Genomic DNA, 20,926 nt, shown 5'->3' with positions numbered 1-20,926 from the left:
AAGAAAGAAAGGAATGAAAGAAAAAGAAAGAAAGAAAGAAAGAAAGAAAGAAAGGAATGAAAAAAAGAATGGAATGAAAAAGAAAGAAAGAAAGAAAGAAAGAAAGAAAGAAAGAAAGAAAGAATGGAATGAAAAAGAAAGAAAGAAAGAAAGAAAGAAAGAAAGAAAGGAATGAAAGAAAAAGAAAGAAAGAAAGAAAGAAAGGAATGAAAAAAAGAATGGAATGAAAAAGAAAGAAAGAAAGAAAGAAAGAAAGAAAGAATGGAATGAAAAAGAAAGAAAGAAAGAAAGAAAGAAAGAAAGAAAGAAAGAAAGAAAGGAATGAAAGAAAAAGAAAGAAAGAAAGAAAGAAAGAAAGAAAGAAAGAAAGAAAGAAAGGAATGAAAAAAAGAATGGAATGAAAAAGAAAGAAAGAAAGAAAGAAAGAAAGAAAGAAAGAAAGAAAGAAAGAAAGAAAGAAAGAAAGAATGGAATGAAAAAGAAAGAAAGAAAGAAAGAAAGGAATGAAAGAAAAAGAAAGAAAGAAAGAAAGAAAGAAAGAAAGAAAGGAATGAAAAAAAGAATGGAATGAAAAAGAAAGAAAGAAAGAAAGAAAGAAAGAATGGAATGAAAAAAAAGAATGGAATGAAGAAAGAAAGAAAGAAAGAAAGAAAGAAAGAAAGAAAGAAAGAAAGAAAGAAAGAAAGAAAAGAAAGAATGGAATGAAAGAAAGAAAGAAAAAGAAAGAAAGAAAGAAAGAAAGAAAGAAGGAAAGAATTAGTTATCAGCTGTTAGAGAAGGAAGAGCTGTATTTGGAAAAGAGTGATATAATGAATGATTATATTTATATGCTTATTATTATTATTATTATTATTATTAGGTGTTTGATATATACCGTATACTGTATGTAATAAGTTCTGAGGGAAAAAAGGCCTCAAAATCCGAAAGGTGTCTGATCCTGTTCTCCGGAACGATCCGGCTCAAAGGAAGTGCTGCATATTACCCTATCTGACTTGAGTGCACTGAGTTCAGAGTGAATGCTTATAATCCATACTGTTAATAACACCTTATTAAGCCTCCAGGTGATGAAACTCCAACCAGAGAGAGAAATAACTGCTTCGATGTTTATGAAGTTAAAGTGTGATGACGTTCATGCAGACCCTTTTCCCGTACACTGCTGTTCTGTTTGAGATTTAGGGACTGGAAATGGACTTATGGGACATTTTTTAATCAGTTTAAACAAATGAATGATTTTCTGGCTGTCTGATATAAAATGAGTCAGGACTCTGTTGGCTATCTGTGTGAGACGTGTTTTTCCCTCTGCTGGATAATCTTACACAGAATTTTACTGGTTGAAGATAAACACCTTGACATTTTAGATGGTTTTGAACAAACACTTGGGACATCTCAGAGAGAGAAAATGGGTTTGAGATCACCATCTACTTTGAAGAGAGCAACATTTGTGGAAAAATATGAATCGTTTTTGTTTTTTCTATGAATATATTGCTCCTAGTATGCTAAAAACAAAAATACATAGGAATTTGATTTCCACATGTGATTCCTTTACATGATTCTGTTATTTCCATATGTGACTCTTTTACATGATTAATTTATTTCCACATGTGACTCTTTTACATGATTCCTTTATTTCCACATGTGACTTTTACATGATTCATTTATTTCCACATGTGATTCTTTTACATGATTCATTTATTTCCACATGTGACTCTTTTACATGATTCCTTTATTTCCATATGTGACTTTTACATGATTCATTTATTTCCACATGTGATTCCTTTACATGATTCATTTATTTCCACATGTGACTCTTTTACATGATTCCTTTATTTCCACATGTGACTCTTTTATATGATTCATTTATTTCCACATGTGATTCTTTTACATGATTCCTTTATTTCCACATGTGACTCTTTTATATGATTCATTTATTTCCACATGTGATTCTTTTACATGATTCATTTATTTCCACATGTGATTCTTTTACATGATTCATTTATTTCCACATGTGACTCTTTTACATGATTCATTTATTTCCACGTGACTCTTTTACATGATTCATTTATTTCCACATGTGACTCTTTTACATGATTCATTTATTTCCACATGTGACTCTTTGACATGATCTGCGTCTATTTTCATATGAGCTTCATATTAACCATCTCTGTGGAGTGAGACTTGTGTAAGAGTGTGTTCTATAGACTGGGGATAAACACTGGATTGAAGATTTGGTGGACAATATGTGTGCTTGTTCTACTCCCTTTTACCTCATCACTGTGAGACATTCTCATTTGTGACCAAATCTGCATTGGAATATTGAGCTCAGGTGCGTAGCTGCAGTCTGAACCGTGACTCGGTGTCTGTCCACATGCACACGAATCCGATCAATAACCCCGCGACTGAGCCAAACCATGACACTGAGAACAGCTTCTTTATTACCGCTAGTGAGAAAGAGCGAGGTTGAAAGCTAACGCACACTTCGCAGGATCAGATAATGAGAAAAATTAAGAGAAAGAGAGAGGTGCGGAGAGAGGTAATGGAGAAAGAGATAATGAGGGAGATTAAGAGATAGACAGGGAGAAGAAAAGGAGATGATGTAGCTATCCGAACCGGCAACTCTTACCCTTTTAGCTGACATGCCAAATGTCTGAATGAGCTGAGAGACACTGTTTAATCATATTTTATACATTTTAATGGGATTTCTAGTAATTAGACAGTAAAAGTCAGAGCTGTTCTTACACACACACACACACACACTCACACACACACACTTGTGTTTAATCAGGAAGTGGTTCTGATTAAATAATCCTACAATCACTGAGGGAGCCTTTACTTTAGCACTGGTGTAAATATGAAAGAAAGAAAGAAAGAAATAAAGAAAGAAAGATAAGAAAAAAGGAAGGAAGGAAGGAAGGAAGATAAGAAAAAAGGAAGGAAGGAAGGAAGGAAGATAAGAAAAAAGGAAGAAAGAAAGAAAGAAAGAAAGATAAGAAAAAAGGAAGGAAGAAAGAAAAAGAGCAAGATTAGAAAAAAGAAAGAAAGTTAAGAAAAAAGGAAGGAAGGAAGGAAGGAAGAAAAAGAAAGAACGAACGAAAGAAATGCGAAATGTCTGAATGATCTAAGAAACACTGTTTAATAATATTGGATACATTTCAATAGGATTTCTAGTTAGACAGTAAAAGTCAGAGCAGTTCTTACACACACATACACACACACACACACAGACATACACACACACACACACACAGACACACACACACACACACACTGGTGTTTAATCAGGAAGTGGTTCTGATTAAATTATCCTACCATCACTGAGGGAGCCTTTACTTCTGGTGTAAATATAACAGAAATGACTGGAAGGAGGAGAGAGAGGTTTTGATGAAGTGATTGATTTAATGAGTGAATAAATGAATAAACACGAACGAGTGTCAGCTCCAGGGTCCCTGCTTTAATGAAGCTTGACCTCAGGTTACTGTCTGTGTGCTGTGTCTAAACCTCTCCTCATGCAGGCCGGGATCATGCCAGGATATGATTGGCTGCTCTGCTGTGTGCGCGTGTGTGCATGAGGCCCACACACTGTGATGGACAGACATCTCTATCTGTGTATATATTTCAGTTTCACACCCAGTTTGTCCAGGACCGGATCCACAACCACGGTGACCCTGACCAGTGTAGAGCACTGAAGATGACGATCACTGATTGATTGATTGATTGATTGATTGATTGGGTAGTGGAGTGAGTGATTGGTTGGTTGGTTGATTGGTTGGTTGGGTAGTGGAGTGATTGAGTGAGTGAGTGAGTGAGTCATTGATTGATTGATTGATTGGTTGATTGATTGGGTAGTGGAGTGATTGAGTGAGTGAATCATTGATTGATTGATTGGGTAGTTGAGTGAGTGAGTCATTGATTGATTGATTGATTGATTGACTGATTGAATGATTGATTGGGTAGTTGAGTGAGTGAGTGAGTCTTGATTGATTGATTGGGTAGTGAAGTGAGTGAGTGAGTCATTGATTGAATGATTGAATGATTGATTGATTGATTGATTGATTGATTGATTGATTGGGTAGTTGAGTGAGTGAGTGAGTCATGATTGATTGATTGATTGATTGACTGATTGAATGATTGATTGGGTAGTTGAGTGAGTGAGTGAGTCATGATTGATTGATTGATTGATTGGGTAGTTGAGTGAGTGAGTCATTAATTGATTGATTGATTGATTGGGTAGTTGAGTGAGTCATGATTTGATTGATTGACTGATTGATTGATTGACTGAATGATTGATTGATTGGGTAGTTGAGTGAGTGAGTGAGTGAGTGAGTCATGATTGATTGATTGATTGATTGATTGATTGGGTAGTTGAGTGAGTGAGTCATGATTGATTGATTGATTGATTGATTGATTGATTGATTGATTGATTGGGTAGTTGAGTGAGTGAGTGAGTCATGATTGATTGATTGATTGATTGGGTAGTGAAGTGAGTGAGTGACTCATTGATTGATTGATTGACTGATAAGGTGGTGGGTTGAATGACTGACTGATTTATTGATTGCTGATAAGGTGGTGCTTGATTGAGTGATTGATTGATGGGTTGAGTGAGTGACTGGTGTTCTGGGATAAATTGTACATTCATTTGTTGGCTGGTTGAATGACTAAATGACTGATTGGTTTATTGATTTAATGATTGATTGGTTTGTTGTGTATTTTTCTGATTAACAGGTGGTTGACTGACGGACTGATTGGTTGGTTGATTGATTGATGTTTGGAGATGACTCAGGGCTACCCTTATTGTGACATTAAAGCAGTAGGAAATGAATTTGAGTGATTCACTGGCTAAACGATCTGTTTGTCCCTCTTTACTGTTCACACACCAATCAACTGCTGCCCTCTTTTTATTGACTAACACCTCACACACAGATGATCAGCGTTCCATCACGCAGTGACTCACCGTGTCTCCTGAGAGCTTCTGCAAAGTACATGATTCACTCGTGTGTGTGTGTGTGTGTGTGTGTGTGTGTGTGTGTGTGTGTGAAAATGTGCACCTACAGTAAGTGTCTGTTTATATGCGTGATTGTGAGTGTATGTGTGTATGTCTGCCTGTGACCTTGAAATATACCACATGAACTCAAAAGGTGTGTGTGTGTTTGTGTCAGTGAGTTCATATGATGGTGTGTGAAAGTGTGTGTTAGTACAACCACTGTCAAGCAGTCATCCTCTGACTGGATGATCAGAGCGATTAATATCAACACTCACAGGGACAAGCCTGAGGCATAGCAATTAGAATAGACCAAACAGACCCATTAACACATTCACACACACACACACACACAATTAATGACAGCATTTTATGAGAGGTGTTCTAGGACAAGCTGAGCTTCTAATGTACAAAGTTAATTTTATTCTATAACACACACACACACACACCTCGCCCATCTACATTTTAATTATAGAGAATTATATAACTTCTAAATTATAAAATAATAGATAATAACCATGCTGTCCTTCATCAGTGAATGATTCATTTATTAAAAACACACACAAGTTACACATAAAATGTTTCAGACATTTAGACATTTTGTTTCACACATTTTCACACTTGCTGTAAGCGGTTTTAGTTTTTACGTGATCTTTCTTCTAGCTTTTTTCATTTATTTTCATGTTTCACTGATCTACATTGGTTTACTTCAACATGTGATTCTTTTACATATGATTCATGTATTTCCACATCTGATTCTTCTACATTCTTCTGTATTCATTCTTCTACAACACAGTTCATTTATTTTCACATGATTCTTTTACATGATTCATTTATTTACAAGTGTGATTCTTTTACATGATTCATTCATTTCCATACGTGTTTCCTTTACACACGATTCATTTATTTCTACATGTGATTCTTGTACACGATTCATTTATTTCCACATGATTACTTTTACACGAGTCATTTATTTCCAAATTGGATTTTTTTTTACACACAACTAATTCATTTCCACATGTGACTCCTTTACACGAGTCATTTATTTCCAAATGGGATTCTTTTGCACACGTATTTCCGCATGTGATTCTTTTACACGATTCATTTATTTCCACATGTGATTCCTTCACATGAGTCATTTATTTCCAAATGGGATTATTTTACACACAACTGATTCATTTCCCCGTTTGACACTTTTACATGATTCATTTATTTACACATGTGATTCTTTTATGAGTCATTTATTTCCACATCTGATTATTTTACACAATTCATTTATTTACACATGTGATTCTTTTACACGATTCATTTATTTCCACACGTGATTCTTTTACACATGATTCATTTACTTACAGGTGTGATTCCTTTTTCCTTTGCACAAGTCATTTATTTCCATGTGATTCTTTTACACACAATTCATTTATTTCCATGGGATTCCTTTATACGAGTCATTCATTACCACATGAGATTCTTTTACATAATTCATTTATTTCTACAATGTGAATATTCAAATGATTCATTCGTTTAAAAAATGGCATTCTTTCACACAGTTTATAAAATTCCACGTTTGATTCCTTTACACGATTCATTTATTTCCAAATGTGATCATTTAAACCATGAGTTTATTTCTACATGTGATTCTTTTAGAAATGATTCATTTTTTCAGCATGTGACTGTTTAAAAACAAAAGATTCACTTGTTTTCTCATGTGATTCTTCAGCAGATGATTTATTTAATTTCCCTGAGTAACTGAATAAAATTAATGTAAAAAGAAAGAGAGGAAAAGAGAGAAGGAGCGAGTAATAACCAACAGGTTGAGGCAGTACAGTACAGAGAGAGATAGAGAGAGACAGAGAGAGAGAGACACCCTCATGCTTGCTTGCGTCAGAGTTTGACCGCTGAGTACCAATGAGGACCCTCTCCCACACCACTGACGTGTGTGCATGTGTGTGTGTGTGTCATTATAGCCATCCAAGGAGAAAAGCATACACACTTGCATACAGAAGCAGAGAGCATGCAGTGACATGCCCACACAGGCCGAGGTCAGGAGTCAGGCAGGCCTGTGAGTCACGTTCACTTCACCAGAAGAGAGTGGAGGAGAACATGCTTTTACTTTCCTTTCTCTCTCTATACATCTCTGACTCTCTCTATATACCTTTATACCTCCATCTCTCTCTCTCTCTCTCTCTCTCTCTCTCTATGCCTCTATACCGCCATCTCACTCTCACTCACACTCTCTTAATCTCTCTATACCTCTCCTACTAACTCTCACCCTCTCGACACCGTTATACCTCCATCTCACTCACTCCCTCTATCTCACTTTCTCTATACCTCTCTCACTCTCTCTATACCTTTATACCTCTCTCTCTCTCTTACTCTCTCTATACCTCTATCTCACTCTCTCACTCTCTATACCTCTCACCCACTCTCACTTTCTTTATATCTCTATACCTCCATCTCACTCTCTTTATACATTGCTTAGTTTCTCTATACCTCTCTCTCTATACCTCTTTACTCATCTCATTCTTTCTCTAAATTTCTCATTATACCTTACTCTCACTCTCTCTCTCTCTCTCTATACCTCACACTCACTCTCACTCTCAGTATCTCTATACATCTCTCACCTTCTCTATACCTCTCTCTCTCACTCTCTGTATACCTCTGTACCTCCATCTCACTCTCTCTCTTACTTTTTATATACATTTATTACTCTCTCTCTCTCTCTCTCTCTTACTCACTCGATAGCTCCATACCTCTCAACATCTCAATCTCTCTGTACCTCTTTCATATGCTCTCCTTCTCATTCTTTCTCCCCACACCTTTCTCGCCCTTTCTTTACCCTATAATCTACACACCCACACCCACACACACTTTTTAACTTTCATTCACCTCTTTCTCTCTTTTCAAAAGGACGGATAAAATCAGTAATATTTCTCCAAGTCAAACTGCCACCTTCATGTGTTCTCAAAAAAAGGTGCGTAATTACACCCAAGCTAATTTTTCTGTCCTAACACTCTCTCTTTTTAGGCTGCACAAAGGAAGTAGTCAATTCCTTCCCATTGTCATGGCTATGCTGGTGCCAGGATATCTTGGCTCTGCAGTGAAATTTAATAAAGAACATTTCACACAGAGCATTAATGAAATCTTTTACAAAGTAAGCAGAGAAATAAATAGCATAATGCTGCCCACATGAACTCGCTGAGAAGCACAGAAACAAGTTGCTTGAGAGAGACATGTCTCTAGATGTTTTGCAGGAAACGCTATGTCTCGGAGGAGGTCTTCGTGCTGCACTTACAGTCAGTCTGCAGACTGCTGATGTAAATGTGTAGTAGTTGATGAGTTTATGTAAATGTGGGTGTGTTATTGAGTCATAATATGAAACTAACAGCACTGCTCAGTTGGGGGTGCCTTGATAGCCAGAGATGAGAATTTGGACAGGTCCATTTATGGAAATCCTCAAACAGAATGTCATTCATAGGCATTTATAATGTTTCATATCCAAGTATTTTTACAGACATGCAAATCTGTTCCTTTCAAAGACATGTCCATCTATATCAATCAAGGGAATGTATGTATGCATCCTGCTAAAGGACGTACATGTCCCACTCAAGGACACTCCCATGTGTCCTTCTATGCCACTCATAGACATGACCTGTATGTCCCACTCCCATGACACTCCCATTTGTAGTACCCCCATGTAGTAGCCTAGTAGTTAAGATGTTGGACTACTGATCCGAAGGTTGTGAGCAGGACCCCTGATCAAAGCCCCTGAGCAAGGCCCTTAACCCTCAATTGCAGAGAGGTATAAAAAAAAAAATGAGTCAAGGGCGTCTGCCAAAATGCCAGAAATGTAAATGAAAAGGTGTGCCCATATGTCCCACTCAAAAAAGTCCATCTGTTCAAAGAACCAATACATCCTTTCCTGCTAACTGTATGTCTGTATGACCGTATGTATCTCTCAAAAACCCCCATTCTGTATCACTCTGACACATCCATCAGCCCTGCATAAAAACAGGCATATCTCTATATTGCTCAAAGACATAACCATGACTTCCAGACTTGCCCATTTATACCACTCTAAGACACACCCATATACTGTATACCACTCTAACACAGCCATCTATTCCATGACCATCTATATCTCTCTAAGATGCATCTATCTATCTATCTATCTATCTATCTATCTATCTATCTATCTATCTATCTATCTATATAGAGAGAGAGAGAGAGAGAGAGAGAGAGAGAGAGAGGGGTAGTGATGGGCATGGTATATATAGGTGTGTCTTTGAATAGTACATATATACATACATATATATATATATATATATATATATATATATATATATATGTGTGTGTGTGTGTATGTATGTATGTATATATGTACTATTCAAAGACACCTCTCAAGGACCTGACCATCTCTACCACTCAATGACACACCCATATATATCAAGTCCATATATACAACGTACATACTGTATATACCACACCCATCTCTACCACTCAATGACACACCCATATACACCACGCCCATATATATCATTCAAACACACACCCATAAATACCACGCCCATATATACTCCACCTGTCTCTACCATGCAAGGACACACCCATCCATAACACTAAAAGACACACAGATATATACCACACCCATCTCTACAACTCAAAGACACACCATGACCATCTCTACCAATGAAGGAGATGCCCAATATAGACCACGCCTATCTCCACCACTCAAAGACACACCCATCTAATTCTTACAGACTGCTGTATGTTATGTTCACTGCATCTACGTGGTTTTTGTCAGCAGCCGAATATAATATCTGAATGTGAGCATCACAAAGACGCATTATAATGACAAAGAACGCATTTGCAAACAGAATAATGTCAATGTGATGAATAAAATGGTCCCTGCACATGAATAGTTGCTGCTGTAGTAATTCCTGGTCTCATACAGGCAGAACCTTCTTTTATGAATCTTAATAATAAAAAATAAAAAATCCTGTGCAGTAAGTGGATTCAGGCATGATGGAATTGCTGCATGGAGGATATTTTATCATTATATGATGTTTTTGTAATGATGCAAAAAAGCTACTTTATTTTTTAATTTTTTTATTAACCAGAATGCAGACACACTTCCATCTATTGGCTTTTATTTTTGCAACCTATCGATGTACATACATATTTTTTTTAATGCTATATAACACAAAAGCTACACTGGTGGTCTGAATGACGCCCGAATGAAGTTTTCTTTTCTTTATATAAACTTTAAAAAAAAAAAAAGACCTAAAAGTGTATTACGTCTTGACCAAGTCCTAGATCTCCACTGATGATTCACTGAGGGAATGACGGATAAATATAGAGAGAAGGAGAAGGAGAATAATGAATCGTATTGCGCACAGGATCTTGGAAAGAAAGTTTCAATTCATTTAAAGCACTGAAGTCACTAGTGCTTTTAATAACAATCAGCTTTAAAGTTTCTTATTCTATATAGTGATTATAATCAGAGTATAAAATGATGAAATGATAAATCACGCAGTGTGCCTGCGTAGCTGAGTAGAAATGTCAGGCCTAGCGACTCCTATGCATTTAACATTTTCAAAGATTGCTGAATATATATATATATATATATATATATATATATATATATATATATATATATATATATATATATATATATATACACACTATATTGCCAAAAGTATTCGCTCACCCATCCAAATAATCAGAATCAGGTGTTCCAATCACTTCCATGGCCACAGGTGTATAAAATCAAGCACCTAGGCATGCAGACTGTTTTTACAAACATTTGTGAAAGAATGGGTCGCTCTCAGGAGCTCAGTGAATTCCAGCATGGAACTGTGATAGGATGCCACCTGTGCAACAAATCCAGTCGTGAAATTTCCTTGCTCCTAAATATTCCACAGTCAACTGTCAGCTGTATTATAAGAACGTGGAAGTGTTTGGGAACGACAGCAACTCAGCCACGAAGTGGTAGGCCACGTAAACTGACGGAGCGGGGTCAGCGGATGCTGAGGCGCATAGTGCGAAGAGGTCGCCAACTTTCTGCAGAGTCAATCACTACAGACCTCCAAACTTCATGTGGCCTTCAGATTAGCTCAAGAACAGTGCGCAGAGAGCTTCATGGAATGGGTTTCCATGGCCGAGCAGCTGCATCCAAGCCATACATCACCAAGTGCAATGCAAAGCGTCGGATGCAGTGGTGCCATGATGCGCCACTGGACTCTAGAGCAGTGGAGACGCGTTCTCTGGAGGGACGAATCGCGCTTCTCCATCTGGCAATCTGATGGACGAGTCTGGGTTTGGCGGTTGCCAGGAGAACGGTACTTGTCTGACTGCATTGTGCCAAGTGTAAAGTTTGGTGGAGGGGGGATTATGGTGTGGGGTTGTTTTTCAGGAGCTGGGCTTGGCCCCTTAGTTCCAGTGAAAGGAACTCTGAATGCTTCAGCATACCAAGACATTTTGGACAATTCCATGCTCCCAACTTTGTGGGAACAGTTTGGAGCTGGCCCCTTCCTCTTCCAACATGACTGTGCACCAGTGCGCAAAGCAAGGTCCATAAAGACATGGATGACAGAGTCTGGTGTGGATGAACTTGACTGGCCTGCACAGAGTCCTGACCTCAACCCGATAGAACACCTTTGGGATGAATTAGAGTGGAGACTGAGAGCCAGGCCTTCTCGTCCAACATCAGTGTGTGACCTCACAAATGCGCTTCTGGAAGAATGGTCAAAAATTCCCATAAACACACTCCTAAACCTTGTGGACCTTCCCAGAAGAGTTGAAGCTGTTATAGCTGCAAAGGGTGGACCGACGTCATATTGAACCCTATGGATTAGGAATGGGATGTCACTTAAGTTCATATGCGAGTCACGGCAGGTGAGTGAATACTTTTGGCAATATAGTGTATATATATATATATATATATATATATATATATATATATATATGGAATATATATATGGAATAATTCATTATAAATCATGGTTCTGCGTACATCACGCGTGATTATGTAGTATGTACAGACCCAGTGTTTACTGGTGTGGAGAAGGAGGACTGCTTCGAATTTGTTGCTAGTGGAATGACACAAAGTTATGTCTGTAGCCTGGATGTGGAAATCGTTTTAAACCTAAAAGATTGGAAAGATTGGATTGGATCTGCTTGGAAATAACGTGACTGCTCACAAATTTCCTGTTAAAAAATCCTGAGCGATTGAAGCTGTGGTTGCTCGCTCTGCATCTGAATATCAACACCCAGACATTCTCGTTGTACCTTTTTGTTAGTAAAGAACGTTTGACTTATTTGCACTTCCTTGGACTTTGCACGTTTGATTTGTAAACACTGAGTCTGTAGCTCCGCCTACGTCACACGTGACCTTATGATGTGATTACGTAGTGTCACGGACACGCATCCCAGAGCTAGTGCTTGACAAGCTTTTGGGGTTAAAAAGTATACATTTTTTTATTTTTCTAAGAAAATGACTGAGGGTTTGGATAGATAAGATCCTTCTTTCTCGGCTGGGATCGTTTAGAGCTGCATTTTGGAAACTCAAACTCACGAGCACCATTGAAGTCCACTATATGGAGAAAAATCCTGAAATGTTTTCCTTTAAAAATACGAGTGAAAAAAGAAAGACATGAACATCTTGCATGACAAGGGGATGAGGAAATGATATGATTTATGTTCTGGAAGTGAACTTCTCCTTTAATGTTCCTACAGTATATATTCCTATCAGATTCATGTCGATTTGCAGCGTGTTACTGATGTGCGATGGACGCTGTTAGTGCTTTTGTCCTCACTGAGCTTTCACATGGTTCTCATCACGTTTCAGATCAGACCAGTCGGAGCTCAGCCTCCTCAGGTGCATGAGCGCTTCTTATTGTTAAGGGCTGTGGTGAGGATATAATGTTCTCAGAGCCCTCGGTGCAGAGGCCAGGCTTAAGTGAAACCTTGAAGGATAAACAGCTATTAAAAATCCATTCAAACATCTGCTCCTTTCTGTTTAACGGTTAACTCATCCCCCGAGACCAAAATCTAGAAACTCGGTAATATTTCTGGGCAGCTGGAACAGACCATCTGCATTTACATCATTTCTTATGGGGAAATTTGTTTCACAGTACAAATCTTCGGCTAAAGAACTCGCCTTCAGAACGAATTAAATTCATATTCCGAGGTTCCACTGTGTTTGTTTTTCACTTGTATTGTGTTGTTCGCTATATCACATTAAATGTGACAGGAAAAAAATCATCATTATGAACAGAGGTGCTTATGCTATTATTTACATCACCAATCTGTTAATCTAATCCTTTTTAGACAGGTGTATGCTTTCAGTCGCCAATTGTGATTTCATTTCTGAAGGCCTACGTCAAGAGAACATCAGCAGCGTACACCCAAGCCGGCGTGGCTGCATATTAATAAACGGAGGCCACTTTGCAGCATTAGTTCATTTATCACAATGAGAAAAGAGTAAAAATAAATCTACTGTTTGAAAGTGAGGCCTACAAAAGTGCTACCTTAGAAAGTCGGACCTTGGAAAATAGTCACACGCACACACACACACACATACATACATTACACAAATTACATACAGATTAAAGTGCATGTGATTACCTGATCATGTTGTAAGGGTTTGGCGCTCATGTGCTGCACATCTGATCAGAAAGAACATTACTCAGTCTTAGTCACAGCTCAAGGCTGTGTATTTTGTTATGTGGCCTTACTTCCTAAGAGCTCTTAAAGGTTATTTTGGGACGAGCTGAAAAAGAATAAATGCAGCACAGGGAATTGCAGCTAATAAGAGACCCGGATAACTCATTTCCTCAAATCCCTTCAAATTATGGGATAAAAAAAAAAACACCATTTAATATTGCTTCCTCTTCTAATAAATACACTCAGGAATAAAAGTGTTTATAAGTTGGATATATAAAGGTCCTCAACTTGGAAAAGGGTTTGAGTTGAGCCCACTGGAAGTTTCTAATTAAAATAGAGTACTAATGCTGTTGCAGGTCTATTTGTCTTAACAATTTCAAACTATACAGGAAGATTAAAAATATATAATGTATTTGGGATGTGTTCTAAAACCATGCTGTGTTTGACACTAGTTTTTGCTTCTGTTTTCTGATTATAAGTGTAATCTTAAATTCGGTCAAATTGTTGGAATGGACAAGAGATCAGCCATAGTTTATACTATCGAAGAATTTAGCGATAAAAAAAAATATTTCTATAAGTATAAAGAAACACAGGATTTTAAAAAAAAGAAGAAGAATACACTAAAAAAGGTGCAGTTTTTCTCTAGACTAGTTTAAACTGAAAAACAGAATGTTGAAAACGTTTTCAAAAAAGCACTAATTTCATGTGAAAGGTGTTCATTTGGAATCAAATGAAGCGTCCATCTGTTTCTCATTACTCACCAAACAGATCATTTTAGAGTTCCTTTAAAAACAGCCAGTAATAAAACTATACTCCATGAATTCATTCAGTCTTTCAGAATATAAATCATCTACTTCCCCATCACACAATCTGTCCATTATACATATAAATATATATACAGAGAACAGCAAAACAGCCCTGACCCGTCCTGCACTGTGTATTCTGACACCTTTCTATCAGAACCAGCATTAACTTCTTCAGCAACAGTAGCTCGTCTGTTGGATCGGATCACACGGGCCAGCCTTCGCTCCCCACGTGCATCAATGAACCTTGACCGCCCATGACCCTGTTGCCAGTTCACCACGGTTCCTTCCTTGGACCACTTTTGATAGATACTGACCACTGCAGACCGGGAACACCCCACAAGAGCTGCAGTTTTGGAGATGCTCTGATCCAGTGGTCTAGCCATCACAATTTGGCCCTTCGTCAAACTCAAATCTCAAATCCTTACGCTTGTCCATTTTTCTTGCTTCTAACACATCAACATTGAGGACAAAATGTTCACCTGCTGCCTAATATATCCCACCCACTAACAGGTGCCATGATGAGGAGATCATCAGTGTTATTCACTTCACCTGTCAGTTTTTTATTTTTTTCTGCTCACCACAGTTGTAAAGAGTGATAATTTGAGTTACTATAGATTTCCTGTCAGCTCTGACCAGTCTGCTCATTCTCCTCTGATCTCTCTCATCGATAAAGTGCAAAATCTTGACAATCATGTCTGAAACACTCAAACCAACCCATCTGGCACCATCAACCATGGCACAGTTAAAATCACATATTTTTTTTCTTGTATGGATGTTAACGGAAGCTCTTGATTCGTATCTGTATGTATTTATGCATTGTGCTGTTTCCACATGATTAGCAGGTGTTCAGGTGTTCCTATTAAAGTGGACGGTTCATGTACTGTATAATGCTGCAATAAACATTATTTTCGCTAAGATTTAAAAGTCTTCTGCATCAACCACCATCTCCTAAAGCTCATCTGAGGTATGAAGTAGAAGTATATTAGTCTGCAATCCAGAAGATTTTAAGAGTGCCACACGCATCTTTTTCAATTCTGTCTATAAAGTGAGTGATCTGAATCGGACTGTCTTTCTACGAAACATGAAAAAAACGATTTCCACACCTGGTCACGCCTCAGCATGTATCTGACGGTTCGTGTTTAGATCAAAATGTACTTTGTCCTCATCAGTTGCTATGGCAACTGCTGTTGTAATCGTCGCTTCCCGTATTCGGATTCGCCATGATTTACCTCGGTCTGATTGCACCCAGATATGACAAGACAAACACATTATGCACTCCCTATTCCAGGTTTTAATCGTGACCGAACTGTTGCTAGGCAACTAGGAAATATGGGTGCCAAGGGTAAATTAATGAACAATTAGCAGTAATGATTTCCCTAGCTAGCACATTTCTATTGGGTTTTTTTTTTTCCAGTGGAAAAATGGAATGCTAACACTTGTGACAAATGAAGTCTGTTCATAAAATTCAGTTCTTGTTATAGCGAGGCTTTAGTGAGTCCTTAAAAAATAACTCGGAGTTCATGTTGCTCTCGCCTGTTCTCACCTAATTACTGTAGTTTGTGTATTTAAACCCTCGTGTTTCTGTACTGGATGTGAGGTAATGTTCCGAGAAGTTGGGATCATTTTACTGACTCGGATCTTTGAATCTTGTTCTGCAAAATACTAACTAACCTTTTTTCCGAGTCATTTCCTTCGTTTTGGCAGAATATACAGTAATTACAGTGTTGCGTGTTAATAGCCAATTACCTTGATACTTACGCAAACGTCGATCACATTTAGAATGAGACAAAACTATAAATCAACCAAGGCCAAAATGATTTTTGATGATAGTTCCTAAATATTATACAACGTTAGGATTATTGACTGTAAGATAACGATCCAGGAAGTGGTCACGTGATGAACGAACGAACAAACGACTCAGGCCAGAAGACTTGTGAGATGAACGAATCATTTCTGTTTCCTCCACAGACTGCATAGCCGAAGTCTATGAGACTGTCACGTGATGAACGAACGTCTCGGGAGATGAACTTAATCATGTTTCCTGTACAGAACCTATAAGATGTTGCACAATACAAAATGAACGAATCGCTGTTCCCGAGTCATATTAAGGATCGCTTAAAATGAAAGAATCGTTCATGAACAACACTTCACTACTGTAGAATATGTAAAACAGGTGTCTCAGGCAGGGAATAAGGATCTATATTTTTTTAAAGAAATACAAAAACAATGTAAAACAGTCCAGAGAGACCAAGCAAGTTCAAACACAATCTAAAGAGTAGTACTGTCCAGTAATGTCCAACTTTCCAGTGCCACCCAGATGAGGATGAGGTTCCCTTCTGAGCCTGCTTAAGGTTTCTTCCTCATTTCACCTCAGGGAGTTTTTCCTCACCTCAGCCTTGCTCATTAGGGATAAAATATTAGGGATAAATAGTAATTTAACTTAAAAAAAAAATTTTATACTATGCTTCTATACTTCTGTGAAGCTTCTTTGAGACATTGTCTATTGTTTAAAGTGCTATACAGATAAATCGAATTGAAATAAATAGTAGTGAGTGTAAGTCCATTTCTGAAAAATGTACATAAATCAATGAGTGAGGCGAGGATGTGTAAGGACAGGCACGGTTACACAAACGAAAAGGCTTTCCAGAATAATACAGATCAGAATACTTGTCCATGAATTTCAGCCAAACTGTAAGGCGTCACATGAAGCTTTAGTCCGTGCGAGTTTATATGGTGCAAACAAAAAATTTGTGAAATGATTAGAACTCTAATTAAAGTTGCACAAATAAAATTCACAACCCACTCTATATAGCTTTTGCTCTATTCCCCTCACATTCCAAACAGCGTCTCTTCCAGTCCACCCAGTCTATATTCCAGCCCTGCGCTTCATCAATGAACACCCAGCTCATTTCATTCACCATTCAGCAGCCATTCATTTTCTAAAAAAGAATGGGGCAACAAAGCTGCACAGCAGGATTGATTTTCATTTCATTCATAAAAATCTGCAGTGTTTCATTCAGTCTTCCTCTAGTGCAGAGAGCGCTCGTATGTTGTGTTTCGGTATGTTGTTCGTGCGAACGCGTACGAAAGGTCGGGAAGCATAATGGAGATAATTATTGTGTAGATCTGCATGTGTGGTAGAGTGCCGATCGTTTCTGTGACCCATTGTGGATCATTTCTGTATTCTTCTTGCTGAGGCAGTGGTGCTGTATGGATAAGTATAGATCCATATCCTGCCATTACAGATGAAAATGCACTATTGAGTGATCACTTAAAGAACAGTGGATAATAGATGATAGAAAGTGTAAAAAAGGATTTGTGTGTGTATATGTTCACAAGGCAAAATTAAAATGGTGTTTGATTAAAAGGTAGCATCGAGTGAGCTCTCCTAAAATGGCCAAGTCCCATACCTTACCAAGTGCCCATGCCTTGCAAATAGGTTTGCATTGTCAAAAAAAGACAAAAACCAAAATTAGTTTAAAAACTGGCAAACGGTGTCTAAATGGATAATAGATGAAGTAAATATTTGGACAGCAATCGATGCTTTCGCTAGCTCATACAGTCTACCATCTTGTCTTCTCTACACCAAAAAGTGACATGAGCTGCTACTGACAGTGAGCAAGATTTTCTCCAGGTCAATTTATTCAGGTTCAGTCTGAGCACTTTTTTACAAAGTAAAAGGTCAAAATCAGAAACGAAACCTTCCCTCATACATTTATTCATTTGCCTTCTAATTATCAAGGCATGGGTCACGGTGGCCGCAGGCTGAGGATGTCAGTCCAGAGATTTCAGCTCCTCCTTAGGGATCTCCAGATGTTCCCAAGCCAGGTGTGAGATATACTCTCTAGAGCAGGTCCAGAGTCTGGATGGGGTTCATTCTGTCCAGTGGGATACGTCTGATTCAGGAGTCTAGCAGTAGCTGACCAGGGGGAATGGAAATAGACTGTGACTGCTTTTATATGATAATAGAATATTTCTATTATCCCCACTGGTTTTGATTTTATTTCATCTAATGGAGTTTAGTGACTGTTTTATCAGTATTCAGGCAACTTCATGACATCTTTCTGCATTAGAGCTGGAGATATCGAAGTTTCTAAAGAAGTAACTTATAAGACAGCAGAGGCAACAAGCATCAGGACGGCTGCTTTAACTGCCCAACAAATCTGCCCCCAAACCCCCACCCCCATGCACAGCTATGCAATAATGACAAACATCATATGCTCTCTTTTTCTCTAGATTTCATCCACCATTGTTCTTGTATTATTTCGTTACCTGACTGTGTTCACCTGTTTCGTGTCAGTCTTCCTATTCTGTGTCTATGTACAAGGATCAGGCATAACATTATGAGCAGTGAGAGGTGAATTGAATAACACTGATGATCTCCTCATCATGGCACCTGTTAGTGGGTGGGATATATTAGGCAGCAAGTGAACATTTTGTCCTCAAAGCTAATGTGTTAGAAGCAGGAAAAATGGAGTTTGACAAGGGCTAAATTGTGATGGCTAGACGACTGGATCAGAAACTGGAACATGGAGCAATGGAAGAAGGTGGCCTAGTCTGATGAATCATGTTTTCTTTTACAGTCTGATCCATGGAGGCCTAACTTCACAACCTTTAAGACTGCTAACATCTTGGTGCCAGATACCACAGCTCACCTTCAGCGATCTAGTAGAGTCCATGCCTCTATGGATCAGGGCTGTTTTCACAGCAAAAGGGGGACCAACACAATACTAGTCAGGTGGTCATAATGTTATGCCTGATCAGTGTATATCACCGTGCAATCTTTAGTACTAATTTCTGTCTCCCAGTGTGTTCTGGTTGTCGCCTGCTTATGGTTTTAATCCCACCTATCCCTTACCTAACCTCCTCAATATTCAACACGGAGATAATCAGTAACAAATTTTTAAACATCAGGGGTTATGAACTGAGAATGAACTACTGAACTGAACTACTAAAGTTCAGTGGTGTAAAGTCTGTAAAGTCTGTTTAAAAAGATTTTCCTTTGATTTGGATTTCATAAGTTTCTCTAGAGGAAATGAGGAAAAATGAGCAGAACTGAGGCAGCGACCTAGTGAGCCATAATGATGGAATTATTAAAAAAAGAGAATAATATCTGCTGTGATCTCTGAATGTCTAAACTCTCTCTCTCTCTCTCTCTTTTTCTTACAGGTCTGATAATGCATCCATGCTAAAAGAGCGAGAGATAAAAGTGTAAGTTCAACAGAGTACTGAACCTGTGGAATGAAGCAAAGAAATTGGCCACTTATATAGAAAAAAAAAAGATCCTAAAACCCATTTAGAGTTTCCGGTCTATAGACCAAGAGGAGTTCTCTTCATCAGACCAAGTATTTATTTCCTAATTTAAAGAAAATTAAAGATGATTAAAGATCTCGGTGCTTGTGACATTTGGTATACGCTTTTGTGCACCCAGGGCTTGTTTCCTTACTATAAACTCACTTCAAACAATTTCCTTCCTTGTTTTTACATGATTTTATTATTGAACTAGTTTTCGTATATCACCCAAAAGACACTTTAAAGTTACTGTAAACAATTCATGTATAGCTCGCTGTGAATTATGGACAAACAAATGCTGTCCTTAAATTACAGAACAAATGCAGGCCTGTGTGTGTGTGTGTGTCTCTGTGTGTGATATCTTCCTGTTTTCTCTCCGTCGAGTGATAGCAGGTTTCACTAGAGTACAGATTATTGCAGGTTTGTACAGACAGCCTATAATTTTTGACATCTTTATATAACGTATTCTCAGCTATGCAACATTCTGAGGCTTCACAAAAAGAGGCATTGCAATTACCCAAGTGTGTGTGGAGGGGATGGGGGGTGTTGGGGCGTACAAAAGATCTGACCTCGGCTCAACGCGGCCATGTGAGACGGTTTATTACGTGAAGAATGAAAACATATAATAACCGCACTAGGGTTCTCTCCAGGCAGCGTGAGTGAGTGGGTCATAACATCACATTTGTAATACTTTATGTCCTCAGGTATGCAGGAAATGAATTTCTTTGAAACCAACACTTCATTTCAGATGCGTTATAATGACAGCCGGTGCTGAAACAAAAGAGAGAGAGAGAGAGAGAGAGAAATGAAAGCAGCCTCTCAAAAGGATTCATGGTGAATCTTATTCTTTACAAGCAGAGTGTATCACAAATCTTATTTACATATCCAGAGGCTATGATACATAGTGTGATAGTGTGTTTTTTTTCCCTTTCTTTTCGTATTTCCTTTTCAACAAACCTGTTTTTTTTCCTTCCCTTTTCTTTTCTTCCTTTCCCAGGAGCTTTTAAAGAAACAAAACCTGTTCAAGTCATACACAAGAGAAAAGACAAGCCCTCAGAGGAGCATCAGGACGCTCAGTTCAAATGATTCATTCCATTCACAAATCCTTCATATATTCATACCACATAATGAAATGATGAACTCGGTTAGACTTCCGAATAAATTGGCATGATAGCACAAAGCAGCC

At 38.1% G+C, this 20,926-nt stretch overlaps 1 long non-coding RNA gene across 1 annotated transcript in view; it reads left to right on the top strand.

The window, feature by feature from the left end:
* The window catches only part of LOC131364397 (uncharacterized), a 172,263-nt gene extending 152,524 nt beyond the window's left edge, over window positions 1–19,739 (top strand). The window contains exon 3 of the long non-coding RNA XR_009206463.1: window positions 19,618–19,739. This is a non-coding gene — a long non-coding RNA (uncharacterized LOC131364397). The remainder of the gene's footprint in view (window positions 1–19,617) is intronic.
* Window positions 19,740–20,926: the final 1,187 nt, after the last annotated feature.

The sequence above is a fragment of the Hemibagrus wyckioides genome, linkage group LG14, assembly GCF_019097595.1.
Source record: "Hemibagrus wyckioides isolate EC202008001 linkage group LG14, SWU_Hwy_1.0, whole genome shotgun sequence".
NCBI classification, from domain to species: domain Eukaryota; kingdom Metazoa; phylum Chordata; class Actinopteri; order Siluriformes; family Bagridae; genus Hemibagrus; species Hemibagrus wyckioides.
Note: the sequence above shows the minus strand (reverse complement) of the source record. Positions and strands in the feature narration are given on the sequence as shown.